Source organism: Mauremys reevesii, linkage group 3 (assembly GCF_016161935.1).
Source record: "Mauremys reevesii isolate NIE-2019 linkage group 3, ASM1616193v1, whole genome shotgun sequence".
In the NCBI taxonomy this organism is placed as follows: domain Eukaryota; kingdom Metazoa; phylum Chordata; order Testudines; family Geoemydidae; genus Mauremys; species Mauremys reevesii.
Window position 1 is genome coordinate 60944916 of NC_052625.1, and position 12433 is coordinate 60957348.

The 12433-nt window shown below is 42.6% G+C and overlaps 1 protein-coding gene across 1 annotated transcript in view; it reads right to left on the reverse strand.

Annotated features, from left to right (window-relative positions):
• Positions 1–7748, reverse strand: part of DAAM2 (dishevelled associated activator of morphogenesis 2) — a 258023-nt gene extending 250275 nt beyond the window's left edge. Inside the window, exons 1-2 of the mRNA XM_039529310.1 lie at positions 7646–7748; positions 6793–6970 (exon numbers count right to left, since the gene is read on the reverse strand). The gene's annotated coding sequence lies outside the window, so the exon portion shown is untranslated. The remainder of the gene's footprint in view (positions 1–6792; positions 6971–7645) is intronic.
• Positions 7749–12433: the final 4685 nt, after the last annotated feature.

Below are 12433 nucleotides of genomic sequence, written 5' to 3' on the forward strand. Positions count from 1 at the left end.
CAGATCAGAAAATAGGCAAGAACCACAACTGACTGTCTCACCATGCATTCAGCTGCTGGCATCACAGTTTAATTGGTTCCCGCTGTATACGTGGCTTTGAAAGTAGCAAAGGACTAAAGTCTCCTTATGTTTGGTTAAGATGTTGCTTTCTTTAATCTGATGTGCAGACAACAAAGGAGTCTCCTGCATGGAGGGGGTCAGGATTCTGCTGAGGTGGATTAAAGCAGGGGACTCACATCCTAGGCATCCAGACAACACGGCCAGCAGTGAGTCAGTGAGAAATCAAGACCCCATTTGCACTAACATACTACCCTGTTGCTGAGAATGTTCATCAGGGGAACTAAATCTTAAATCACCCTCTCTACAGAGGTGTCAACAATTGTTTTGTCCTGTTTACTCTAGCAAATAAACCAATTTCAGCCAATTGGGGCAGATCCATTATTGACGATCATTGTCAACAATGGACCAGTTTCCTAGTGTAGACAAGAATCTATCTAAGGGGCATAGGGGGAGCAGATAGGAAAGATAAAAAATCAGCAGGGGAAAAGGAATGGAAGATAACATGCGTTGAAAGTGATGAATATGGAATCCCAGTGAAGGGGAGCTAGAGGGGGGAGGTGATTTGTTTTCTTGGGGGGACAGTGTGATTTTGTGGATCTATGCCATATTTAGTCATAATGTGTATCTACCAGCTGTTAGGCTAAGAACAGTACTGCCAGGAAGTTTCCATTATAATCTCCTATTTCAGTTGTTCATAACTTTGGCAACCAAAACACACCTTGCTACTCCCTACTTAAAGTAATTTGAAAAATATAGTTCTCTAAACCATATCTTCTTTCTTTATCCTCCCTCAACCTCAGGTGTAGAGGGCAGCCATAAGTTTCTGCCATTTATTTCAATCAAGTTGGTCTGCTCCGGCTTCTGAGTGTCATGTTGATAGATTTGGCTTCTCTCCCTATTCTGCATAATGTTTCTCTCGGTTGCCATCTTTTTCTCTTTCCAGGTGGTGTCCAAATTATCACTCACTGTGGACGTTGAGTTGGTGGCATCCCTAAATTGTGTCCTAAATATGTCCATCGTCGTCTTCTTCCCATATTTGATGCTTTAGATTGGTTTGTTCTACTTAGAATTTCTAATGTTGCAAGAAACCCTTTCCAATGGACTTCAAAGATCTTCTGCAGGCATTTATTTTGGAGTGAGTTGATCTGCTTATCAACTTATGTTCTAGACTTTGTGACTCGGCTTCATACAGGAGAACAGATATGATGCCAGTGTTAAAAAAATTATTTTTGTGTCAGTGCCCATCATGCTCATTTTTCTAATTTTGACAAGTTTATGAAAGTAGTTTGCTGCTTTTGATATTTGTTGCCTGACATCTAGCATGGTGCCACCAATATTGCACATCTCAATTCCTAGATAGTGAAAATGACTTATTTCTTCTAGCATTTCTTTATTTACTCTAATGATTCATTTTTGGGACACTGATATATTGATGATGAACAACCAACTTGTTTTGCTGTATTTGCCAAAACTAGGTCTTTTCTTCCAGGTTTCCTGGAAACACATCTTCAGTCCAGGTCTTAAAAATTAAATGGTATCAGTGTAGCTTGACTCAAAGAGGCTGGACATTTTCCCACAAGTCTCTGAGTAAATTTTAACCTGTCAGGACTTCATAGCTCATACATTCAGACTAACAAACAGCTAAAAGCTTTTTTCTCTCCCTTCAAACAAAAAACAAAAAAGATCTAGGTTTGTTAGCTGTCATGAATCAACAGAAACACACGCTAAAAATGCTCCTTTGTTTACAGTCAACTTTTTAAAAAATCCACCAAGGACAGAGAATTGACAGGAGCTTCTGGGGCTCAAAGCTCAGCTTGACACTAAGTTCAAATAAAAGCTGAACTGGGCAGGAACATGCGTCGCCAGCGTTTGAGTCATCTTGGGACTCAGTTAAGAGAAAAATTCTTCTTGAACAAAAACAAATGTGAACTTCAAAGCTTGTGACAAGAAATGTCGACTTTAGAGATTATTGCTTTGAGGCCAGCAAATCCAGAAAGTAAGCAAGCTTTTGCTATTTAGGGAAGGAGTTCATTCCCTTTTGGTGCCAATGTGTGATGGACCATAGAAAATTTATCTAAAGCATTTCCCAGCCTCTTGAGGTTACCTCTCTTTCTCCCTCTCTACTCCTTCCAGTCAAGTCTTAGCCACTGTTCCTTGCCTGACCCCCAGCTCCAGTTTCCATAAGGTCCTCTGACCCCAGACCTGATTCCCTCTTCCTACCTTAAACAAGTCTCTCCGTTCCCCTTTCTGTGACTCCAGGGAAACCCCTACCTTTGATTGCAACTCACCAAAAGGGCCTCAAGTCTTGCTTTCTCTCTGTAAGGCTCTGAGTAGCTTCTCTATTCAAATCCCACAGACTTCTGGATTTCTCTGGGTCAGATGCACTGCCCAACCTCCCTCCAACACTCCAAAATTCATGAGGTCAGAAGGCAATATCTGACACAGCAGAGATCACCACACATGCCAGGACCTCAGTGATTAGATACCAAGGTGACAGACACTTTGCATATTAGCAGGACTTTAACATGGACCACAAAGCAAACACTACATGGGAGTTACAAATTCTACCGGAAAAACTGTTGTGAGAAGCTATTACATGACCATTCAAGAGATCAATGAGAAAGGAGGACTGACATCCAAAAGCTCTTGGGATTTCTCTAAGCTTGGACACTGACTCACTGGACCCAATTCTTCTATTACTTACATTGCTGTAAATCAGGAGTAACTCCATTGACTTCAATGGGGTTATATCAGTCTAAAACTGGTGTAAGAAGAATCAAACTCACTTTGTAGGTTTGGCATTGTCACTTAAGGCAGCATGTACAAAAGTAGCTTGTAATTTTTGGTGTCACAGTCTGTGTGCCTAAGTGTCTTAAATTGGGGCCCAAAAATAGAGAGACCCATAATTTGGTCCTCAATTTCTCTGGGCCAAATTCTGCTGCTATTTGAACTTTATAATAGAAATGTGAAGTAAGTTCATTGAAGTCTCTGGGGTTACTAAAGATTTTCACTAGTGTAAAGGTGAGCAGGTCTGTGCCTCAGTTCACCCATTTTTTCAACTGGAGACAATGGGCCACATCCTCAGCTGGTGTAAATTGGAACTCAATTGCCACTATGGCAATTTACACCAGCTAATGTTCTGGCCCAATCATATTAACCTACTGAGCTTTCAGGGGCATTGTGAGACACAGTTAATGTCTGTACAGCACTTAGAGGTTAACGACTCTGATATCACTTACACCATTGTAAATCAGGAGTGAGTCTGTTGAAGTCAATAGAGTTACATTGGTATAAAACTGATGTATATGAAAAAAGAATCAAGTTCGATACATGTTATTACAATGAGTTCTATCACGACCAACCTACTGAAATGGCAGCACATCAAAGGAGCCACATTTTTGGGAAGGAGAGTAGAGAGAGGAAAAAGACTGAAGAGATACCACTGTCCATTTGTAGTTGGATAAAAAACATGAAAACAAACATATAAATTGTTTCATTTTATTAAAAACAGAGCAGTCAGTTTTTGTTTGGTTTAGGAACATGCTGCTTTTGCCTTGGTGGGTCAGATCTCCATAGGACTGGCCTGAGTTTGAAAATTCACACTAATTAAAGAGCTGAAAGCCAAATCTCCCACACATCTTCACCCTTAGTGTCAGGAAATGGGGTCCTCCCATTTCTCAACAATTAGGACATGTGGCTGCCCTAAAATGGCTTGATATGCTCTTACGATTCCACAAAAGCCCCTGGGAATCTTCCAATAGCCGTGGGAGAAGGATCAGAAACAGAAATGCTCCATCTGGAGGATGACTACATGAGACCGCTAAACTCCAGCAGGATCTCACTCTCTGCCTGAAGAAAAAGAGTGGATTAAAAAGTTTACAGTCAGTGTTCCTTGACTACAAGTCCAGTCTTGCTGGAAAGATTTTCCACTGATTTCAATGAAAGCAGGATCATATCCCAGAGATACAGAAAACTCAGCTAAGGTAAACTGCAGGTATAGCACCAGCAAGCAAAACATTACAGAGAAACAAGATGTCAAAAGGTTAAACTGCTTACTCAGCTTTGTAAGATCACGTGATTGGATTTATGGCACACAATGAAGATATTTTAAAACTTCAGGGTCACACAATGATTGGCATGAAGATTTTATCAAGAAATTGTCCTGCTGCACCCTGAAGCCAGAACCCAACAAAGAAACCAACACTGTCCTTTTAGTACAGCATTTGCTTTCTTCTGCCTTCCAAAATTTTCTCTCCATTTTAGGGTTAGTGTCTGTCAATGAAGCAACCAAGGGCAGGCTCTCTCTGCTGAAGTAATCTGATTCATATTGGGGATCACATTTATATACAGCTCACCCACTCATTTTGAGGCACCATACTTGTCTCCTATAATGTCAGCGGCTCCCCTTCCCATTTCCCCCCAGCAGCTGTGCATGTAGCACTGCCTCCCCAGGGACCATTATGGACGATCTCTTTTCCCTCTAGCCTCTTCCAAGCTTTCAAACCTCTACAGGGAGAGTTGCTCGCAGGCCAGCTGCTCAGGCGGGAGTGTATGGAAAAAAAAGAGACATGATCAGCTCTTCCTCACTAGTTCCTGGATGTGAAGTTCTCTCCTCCATCCCCTGCCAGCTCCAGCTCCAGCAGCCCAGTATGGTACAGAAGTGCTTCAGTGCCAGCCTGAGTCACTGCTAAGCCACCTGAAATTGTCTGTCTAGTCATTGTTACCCTCATTAATTGTGTCAGTGTTTACTGGAGAAAACATTTTCAGCTCCTAACAACTTGTAAAACCCTTTTTAAAGGGTTTTTCTTCATGTTGCCAGTCAGCCAGTGCAATTAGGCTGTTGTGAAGAAATGCTTCTTGGAAAAGCAGCTGCCTAGTTACTGGAAATAAAACCCAATGAAAAATAAATAGGGAAGGTTGAATGCTGCTGTGCTACGCCAGCATAAACCCAGTGCTCATTAGAAGTCACTAGATTTAACTCCAGATTTACACCAGGGTAAACAACAGCAGGATTTGGCCCTCAGCACACGCAAAATTGTGGGGGTTTTTTCAATACAATTTAATTTCCTTCAGCTCAGGCAAACTTGTATTGCATGGCATGGCATAGCTCAGCTGGATTAGCCCTTGAACATCTGTCCATTGAAACAGGGCCCCATTTCATTAGCTGGTGGAGGCATTACACCACCCACTCAAGCACAGAGGGAGATTGCTGCAGCTATTCTACATACAGAAACTTGGATCTATCTGATTTAGCTTAAAAGAGCCAAAAGACATTTTTTTCAGCTTCTCCTCATCCAATTCTATCCCCGCCCTCACCCACTCTCCCACCCAAAAGAAGAAATGTATTTGCAGACTTATTGCATTACAGAAACAGCAGCCCAGTTAGCACTGACTTGAAAAAGCCTTTTTTGTGGTTGCTTGTTTGTTGAAGCCAATTTCTGACATCGCTGACATGGTACAATTCACACCGCTTCTGCTACTCATCCCAAGTCATTAAACAGCATTGCCTTTCCTTACAACACCTGCACTGATCAAACTCCCTCTCAGTTGGAAAGGAGTTTGTCTTTTTCAAATCTCTTGTAATGAGGTCAGTGTCACCAAACATGTATGTACCAAACTCTCCTGTCTGTCCGGGCAAGGAAATCTAAAACCCTTTATTCACTTCAAAGCGTCATGGGTCTGGTTAAAAAGAAGACATAATCTAAGTAGAGGAGATCACATTGAACAACTCAGTCTGGAGTTGGCAGCATCCAGGTCTGTTCAGAACAGCTATTCATGCCGCAGATGGAGAATTTTGTGAGTGAATCTGTGTATATACAGAAGTGGCTAATTTAATTACACTAACAACAGTGAGTACAGCATGTTCTTCAATTTTCGTTAAAAATAAGTACATAAAATCTTTGTCCTATAGTGAATATGCCTTTTTTTTAATAGAGAGGGCTTCACAAATTGCTTGAGAATCCTTTGGGTTATAAAGGTAGAAAAAAACTGTTTTCATTGGGATTCAGAATGCTGCTCTATGCGGTCAATCCCTTAAACTGTTATCCCTTGGGACACACCTGCTTCCTCTCCTTTCTACAGTGAGTCTTTCCTTGCTGCAGTAGCTGCCTTCCTCAGGGATGCCTCAGAAAAGGGCACAGTTAGTTTTCTGACTAGAGAGTTCTCAATTCCTTCCTTCTATATAATTACCAAACTCCCCCAGAGAGCCAAGGTTATACAGCACCGAGGTGCTTAGTATTCAGGACTTCATAAGTGTTATCTAATAAGCATTTAAGTATCTGTTCCCCTGAGAAGCCCGACAAACAGGATTGGACAGAACTTCTCCATCCACTGTCATGGAGCCAGGAAACTGCTTTGCTTCTGACACTGAAAGAGGAATCTCTCATTGCTGAGTGTTAGAAGTGCAAGGGTTAAAAATACATTACCCAGTGTGAAAATCTGAAGAAAGCTGTATCTTGTCTGGGGTTTATTTGGGGTTTAACTGTCCTGCTACCAGAACATTTCAATCCCCAATTCATTTGGTAGCTTTCCAAAAATCTCTCTCTCACATGCACACATGCAGCGTGAACGCTGTCAGCCCGTGTGTACACTTGAGAGAAACAAACAGCTAAACCTGAATCATCTGAGCTCTCAAACTGTCTCCAGATTGTTTTAGAAAAGAAAGGGAAGCAGAGCTTGCCTGAGCTTTTTTCATAAAGAAATTAGAAGAGGTGCTGCAGCAGCCGCACTTACATTGTAGTCCCCATGTCTCTGCGCAGTTCCCCACTTTCTGCAGTCCTATAATCCACACAGAGCAGTGCTTGTCCTTCTCCTTTAGCTCTCTGCACAGTACTGTACTCGGCTTGGAACTGCTGCTGTTTTCACTTTCAGACCAGCCTCCCTCTCCGAAGCCTCTGACGTCAGGCAGCCTCTAAGAGATATTTATGGCATGAATGGTTTAAAGTTTCTCTAGGTAGCGTTTGGATAGCAGTTCTTTGGAATTTCTAGTTTTCACACTTATATGGAAAACCTCCCAAAGGGGAGGGTGGGAGTCTGGGAGGGGTATAGATGTGGGGGGTGCGGGGGTGGAACAGTAGGAGGCAGACAATGAAGGCAACTGTTTCAGACTCTGGCAAAAGAAAACTCTTGCTCCTTTCTGCCTTCTGTAAATACATCCAGGTCCAGGAGGCAAAAATCTTCCATACAGGGCCCCATTTGCAATAGTGGTTTTTCTGAGGGTGCCTCAATTGCAGTGTGCAATCCACAGATGCTATATGGGCCTGTTGCATTTGGCAAAGAGGGCTTCTTTCGCATACCACACCCTATGCCACTGGACTATCCCTCTGCTGCTTCACGCCTGTGACAGGATTTAAGTTAGGGATGAATGAATCAGTCCTTCCCAAGCTTCTTCCAGATTGTTCCTTTTGCCTTTCCCACAACCCCTTCCAACTGTCTGCCCCTTATGTCTGGAAAAGCCTCCTCATGAACGTATGCCCAGCTCACTCTCTGTCTTCCTTCAGAATATGGCTGAAACCCCACATCCCACAGAACATTCTAGTGCAAGTGGCAATCCCTCACTCTGCGTTTGCTCTGTATTGTATTTTACCTAGGCAGAGCTCTCTTTTTGAAGCAGGGACCTGGTATTTCCTCAGCACAGCTCACATATCGCACAGTGTGGCACAGTTTACCTGCTGTGCAGGGTGTATACTTATGAGGCTATATAAAGAAGCAAAAGAATTAGAACCAATCTGCTCTTAAGAAGAAGCATTAATATACAATTGGACTTGAAGAGCTAAATTTACTCCCGATGTAATCCTATTGAGGTAAATTGAGTTACACCAAGAATGAATTTGGCCCCAGGACCTTAAAGCACTATATAGACATTAACTAATTAATCCTCAGATCCGTGCTGTGAGGTCAGTAAGTATCATTAGCCCTGTTGTACAGATGAGGAAACTGAGGCCCAAATTTGTCCAAACCCACTAAGTGTGCCTGTGTAAGACTCCAGATTGAAAGTGAACTCCCATACCTACTGAGAGATTCAAAATTTTCAAACTCCTTCTGTGCTTCCTAGTTCCATGTGGGATGTTGCGTCAACCAACCATGAAGCAGGTTTTCCTTCCCCATTTCAGACCAGAACAAAACCGGAATCCCAGGACAAAACCTGTCCTTGCGGCGTTCACAGGGAGGGAGGTGGTCATGAGTGTGCCAGGGGGAGTGGCGGGGAGAAGAGAGGATATTCCACAAAAGCAGTGGTGGTCGCTTCTTAAAATAAATGCAGAGCCAGTAAATTCAGAAGCAACAATGCAGAGATTATTAACTCAGAAAGAAATATGACAATGAGTTATAGACTAATCTACCTCAGGCCCCAGATATAGTTATGGGCACAGTATAAAAGCCCAGGTAGATGAGGTTAAATAGATCAGAGGTAAGGGTGCTGTGTCAGAAGGGGTGTAAATACCATACTTACTTCTTATAGTGCTTTTCATCTCAAAGGATCCCAATGTACTTTACATCTGCATAGGAGTGGACATTGTTCAAACAGCTCACAAATTAGCGCCTGTTATTTTTCCATGCACAGTTATTTGTATGCACATCCCTGCAAATCTTCATGTGTAAACAGCACTTGCTCAGGCAAAGCCAAGAGGTTGATGTCTTACTACTAGTTTTGGATGTGCAAGTGCTGTTTGCAAGTGCGAAGCTAGGTTTTTGCCAGTGTAAATTGCTGAAGGTGCAAATTTACAGACTGGTCCTTTGAGCGGGTAAATTTCATAATCCCTTATTATCTCTCTGCTCTGCCACCACCATTAAATGCTGGGCCCCAACCAAAGCCAGTAAGTATCAATTAACATCAGTGTATTTTGGATCAAGCCCTTTCTGATCATTTCATAATGTGAATTAGCCTAATACACTGAAATGTTACCCTCACAACCACAGACCTTGAGAGAAAATGCAGAAGATAAGTGCTAGGCACTCAGAAAGGGACTTCTACCACCTGTTTCAGTGAGATTCTGTAAATCCTGCAAGTCCAGCAAAAAGAAAATGCTTTCAGCCAGACAGCTTTTCTCCCCAACACTTTCCTGTTTAGGGCTAAAGCAGTGGCTCTCAATCTTTCCAGACTACTGTAACCCTTTCAGGAGCCTGATTTGTCTTGCATACCCCCACGTTTCATCTCACTTAAAAACTACCTGCTTACAAAATTAGACATAAAATTACAAAAGTGTCACAGCACACTATTACTGAAAAAAAGCCTACTTTCTCATTGTTACCATATAATTATAAAATAAATTTCAATTGGAATATAAATATTGTACTTACATTTCAGTGAATAGTATATAGAGCAGCATAAACACGTCATTGTGTGTATGAAATTGTAGTTTGTACTGACTTCACTAGTGCTTTTTACATAGCCTGTTGTAGAACTAGGCAAATATCTAGATGAGTTGATGTACCCCTGGAAGACATCTGTAACCCCCAGGTGCACGTGTACCCTTGGTTGAGAACCACTGGGCTAAAGAACCAAAAACGTTTTCATATGAATATAAAGAGCTCAGTTTACACTATACAATCCAGCTCTCTAACAACTGGAACTTCCTCAGAGGCCTCTCTCCCTCTGACCCCCAGAATGTCAGTTTTGTAGGGTTCTCTAGGTTTATTCTAAGTGTCAGTTTGGCTCTTCAGTCCTCAGCCCTGCTGCCTTACTCCAGCTTGTGCATCTGCAGGAGAGCTAAGCCTGGAGCTCACTTGCTGCCTCCTGGGAATCAGACAGGGCCTCTGAAGCCTGCAGCACAGCCTCTCTGCAGGGAACTATGGGTTTTACTGCATATTTCAGGCATTCTCTGACAGCTCTCACAAGCACGTCCCTATGAGGAGTCTTGCTTTCCAATGGCCTGCCCTGAACCAATTCACCATGTTAAAAACCAAATGAAAGCTGCTGTTGTGTGCTGGAAATGAGAGAGCTGTGTACAGTGACTCATGCTGTCCCTCAGATTAATTTCTAAAACCTCACTAAGGTCCAGTCCAGAGCAGGGGGAAAGATGGAAATCTTGAAAATCAGAAGAAAATGATACATTAATGAGTGCAACCATTTGTACATGATCTTGTTGCAAATATCATTTCCTTTTTTTAAAAGTGATTTTGATGTTGGATGAAAAGACCTAGAGACCAAAATCCTCTGTTTATCCAGAGAAAAGGAAAAGCATTGGCCAGGGCAGTGTCACTAGATGCAACACACTGCACCACTGATGCACCTCAACTCCATCTTGAAAGGACCACCTCTAAGAGTACAAGTGTGGTCTCTGGGATCCAGTCTATCCCCAGTCTATCTTTGCTGAGTTTGCTAGTTATTACATAGGCACCTACTCATATGGAACCGGACTGATATGACTCTCAGTTCACATAGGTCGCAAACTTAGAAAGTAAAGCCCATCAGATCCTATAAATCTAGGCTGGATTCAACGGGTGTCCTAAAAATAAAAGATTCCAGCTTTCAGACCATTACTATGACCCTTGGCCATCCACTGCACCTCAGAAATTGTTTCTGTCCTATCAAGCTGAGAAGGTGACCCATACTCACTATGGAAAACTGCATGAATGTTTGATGGATTTGCATCCTTATAAAACTCTATATTAAGTGCTTTTATTTCAGGCCATGTTAGTTATAAATTCTATTTTCAGCAGGAAAGTGTACCAAAAAATGCAGATTGAACTTTACATTTAAAATAAATAACTAGGAGTCTCTTAAAATACTTAAGATGTAAATGAACAGACAAATCCCATTCCTTATGCCAAGTGTGATAAAGTGGAATTGGTACCTAGGTGTCCCATGACAGACACATACCTCCAGGCTGTGGTACCACTTTACTGCCATTGCTGAAGTGTTATGGCAACAGCATCTGCAGTAGTGCCTGAATTTGCTGCACTCCCCCTTACAGGGAGCCAGGAGGAACAACATGGGAAGAATGGTTGGCTGATCTACATTGTTGCAGATCCACAGGGCCCATCCCCCTTTGCTTTATGCATTGCAGAGTACAATTCCACAGGATACAGACTCTGTTTGAGACCTCCCATAGTCTTGTTCCTAACACAATGGAACTGGTGTCCTCTCTGCCTGAGGTGGTGGGGTGGGGAGGGAGCAGGAATTTTCCCTTTTTAAAACAGACTTACATTATAACAGTACAACCTACCCAGAGGTGTACTGAGTGCATGAGCTTTTGAGGAGAAGTTCATCCCTATGCAGAAGGCCAACACAAGGCCCATTGCCAGAAGTAAGTGCTCGCAGCTAGCTTGCTTACCTGCAAGCTCACCTTAACACCAGCGTAGACAGTCTAATGCAGGGGTAGGCAACCTATGGCATGGGTGCCAAAGATGGCACGCGAGCTGATTTTCAGTGGCACTCACACTGCCCGGCTTCTGGCCACTGGTCCGGGGGGGCTCTGCATTTTAATTTAGTTTTAAATGAAGCTTCTTAAACATTTTAAAAACCTTATTTACTTTACATACAACAATAGTTTAGTTATATATTATAGACTTCTAGAAAGAGACCTTCTAAAAATGTTAAAATGTATTACTGGCATGCAAAACCTTAAATTAGAGTGAATAAATGAAGACTCGGCACACCACTTCTGAAAGATTGCCGACCCCTGGTCTAATGAGTACAACTGGGCCCAATTTAGCTGCATGATTGGCCCAACCACCCAACTGGCTGAGGGGATCAGCAGACCTGCTCTTAACACCAGCAGCAGGCTACCGGCTGTTGAAAGTGTGTGCCTGAGGTTATGTTAGTTCCTGCTTTGGACCCAGCTCTACTCCTGCCTTCCCTGCCTCTGACCCTTGGTTCAGATTCCTAATTCTGGCTCTGGCTTGACCCCTGGCTCTGATTCTGACCCTCAGTTCTGTTTCCTTCTCTGGCTATTAGGCCAGACCACCCATGTCTCAGTCCCTAACACTGATGCATCACTTATACTCTCAAAAATAGAGCTTAAGCGAGGCTTGGCTGGTGCACAGGCCTCAAGCTGGCACTCCGCAAGGGGTGAATTTCACCACTGGTGAATACTCACACATGATGTCATCCCTTCTGCAGTTTATTTTGCAGACTCTCAGACCATAATGTACAGCAGGGTTGGTTTTTTTTTAATTAAAACAGAAAAAACTACCATATATCTAGATATTGCTATTGAAATATTGGCTACTTGGCCTACACAGCAAGTTTCAAAACAAGGCTCACCTCTGCATTGACATCCTGACAGCTCCCCAAGGAGTAAATATAGTCTCTCTTCAACAGCATCATGACTGTAAAAACGCTTTTTATTTTCCTTGCAGATAAAGTTGTGCAAATGGGCATGTAAACAGTCCACAGCAATTCCATCAGGGGCATGTGTTATGCATTTTAAAG